This window comes from Lucilia cuprina, chromosome 4 (assembly GCF_022045245.1).
Source record: "Lucilia cuprina isolate Lc7/37 chromosome 4, ASM2204524v1, whole genome shotgun sequence".
In the NCBI taxonomy this organism is placed as follows: domain Eukaryota; kingdom Metazoa; phylum Arthropoda; class Insecta; order Diptera; family Calliphoridae; genus Lucilia; species Lucilia cuprina.
The window spans coordinates 92,182,537-92,185,079 of NC_060952.1; positions in this window are offsets into that span (position 1 = coordinate 92,182,537).

The window sequence follows — 2,543 nt, forward strand, 5'->3', positions numbered from 1 at the left end:
TTCAGTTCTAGTTCAGTTCTAGTTCAGTTCTAGTTCAGTTCTAGTTCAGTTCTAGTTCAGTTCTAGTTCAGTTCTAGTTCAGTTCTAGTTCAGTTCTAGTTAAGTTTTGTTTCTGTGGTTACTTTGACATAAAAATTGTTGCAAACTAATCTTTCCAACTTTTTCTAAAACTTTGTTATTCCAAGAAAATTTAGGAAATACCTACTAACCACTTAATTAATATCAATCATACGTCCTGCACAACTATTTTAGAAAAATTTTAAATTGCTTTAACAAAAACAAATTTTAATTATTTTTGTTTTTGCCCAAGCTTTAACAAATGCCTAGAATTATATTTTGCCATTTAAATTAAATCTAAAGCTTTCAGTTGGTTGGTAGTTTTTAATGTTTTAACATTAAAAGGAAAAACTTTCATAATTTTTTTTATTAACGTTTGTTTGGATGTTTATTTGTTTAAGTTTAATATGTCGTAAAAATTCTTGTTTATTTTTTCGTAATACTGTTGATATACATAGTAACCTATTTTTTTCTGTATTTTACAACATTTTCATTTTATTTTCTTTTGAAATGCGAAAGCTCAAAATATTTATAGAAAAAAATATGAAGTTTTTTGTATTATTAAAACAACTTCTTTTATGACACTCTAGATGTATGAGTGATTTTAATTATAAAGACAATTTTTTTTGCGTTTTACAGACAGAGCCTTGTTTAATGTTTTGTTGGTGTGTGTGTGTTTTTTGTAATGAAAAAAGGAAGTTATACTTTGCAAATTTAAATTACCGAGAATTTAAATAGCTAGATGGTAAGGGCGTTTTTTCTTTCTTGCTTATTTTTTGAAATGAAATGTTAATGTGTTTGGAGAGCAAACAACACTTACTAGAGAATAAATAGTAATTGTTAATGGAAAAAATGTTAAGAACTACAAGTAAGAAATGTTGTTAAGAATGTAGTTTGAAGTAGACAAAATGAAGTCTGGGGTAAAAGGTTAATGGTAGAATTAAATATGCATATTATTCCCCAGAAATGTAAGAAATATTTAAAAGGATTAAACACTATAAGGAGAAAATTTAAGAAGAAAACTTAACAATTTAACAAAAATTTAAACAATTTATAAATTTAAAAACTGTTGTTTTATGTGGCTACAATTGTAAGGCTTCTGTTGCTACCACAAAACCACATAAAAACCAAGATTCTTCAATTTACAATTAAATTAATGAAACTTAAGAAAAATTAATATTAATCATACGTCATGTAGAACGAAACTAAAAAAAAATTAAATTTTCCAGGAAGCCTTAGAAATTTGAAAGAAAAAATCTTTCAAATTTAAAATAAAATCTATAATTACACACTTACCATCTAATAGCTTCCAAATAATTCATGTTGTTAAAGGAAATTTGGTTAAAAAAATTCTTTAAAAAGTTTGTATTTTTATGAACAATTTTATTTATTTTTATTTCAGGAATTTATTTTAAGCAAATGTTTAAATTTTATTTAAATTGTTTACTGTTGCTACTTTTTTTCCTCTTTCATAAAACAAATTATACTATACACTTGTTTTTAACACCACGTCCGTTTTAAAAATGACTGATAAATTGTGTGCAAATTCAATACCCCTTTTGGTTTCTTTTTTTTCTGTTGAATTTTAGTTTGCACTTTTATGTTTATATTCTCTAGACTGGTGGCTGGTGGTTAACACGCAGCAAAATGTAGGAGAAAAAACTACAAACTATTGACGAGCATAAATGTTTTAAGGGCTGTGCATTTACATATATAAAAGAAGAAGCCATTGAAATGTTGCAAAACATTTTAAGAACAAGAGGAAGGAATACAAAAAACAGTTACTAAATAAATAAATAAAAGCTACAAAAAAGAAACGTGGTAAATCAAATAGTTGATTTTAACATTTAAAACTAAACACAAACAACAAGGTAAATTCCGCATAAGAAATAAATACATTTTGCTGGTATAAGGGTTGTTGTTTTGAGCTTAAACTGCACTTTAACTGCTTTTATAAGTTTATTTTTTGTAAAGACAAAATATACATACATATGTAGTTACATATGTTTGCTTTTTATGCAAAAAAAAAACTTTTATTTTTAATCTATGTACCTACGCGGTTTTTGTTGTCAAATTTGATTGAAGGGTTTAACAGAAAATCATTTTTCTGTAATATAAATATTATCGGTTTTGCTGACTTTTAATAATAATTTAAATATTGTTTTTAGCTTTAAAAATGTAGGAGATATTTATTTTTTTTTAATTATTCCTAATTAATATTAATCATACGTCTTGTGGGGTTTTCAACAATTTTGTAGACTTGTTGCGTTAAATACTGGTAACTGTAAACTTTAATCTTTAAAATAGTATGAATACAGATCTCGTTAAGTTTTCTAATAATTTCGTTCTAGTTCTGCTTAGTACTGTTCTAGTTCTGCTCTAGTTCTGTTCTGTTCTAGTTCTGTTCTAGTTCTGTTCTAGTTCTATTCTAGTTCTGTTCTAGTTCTGTTCTAGTTCTGTTCTAGTTCTGTTCTAGTTCTGTTCTA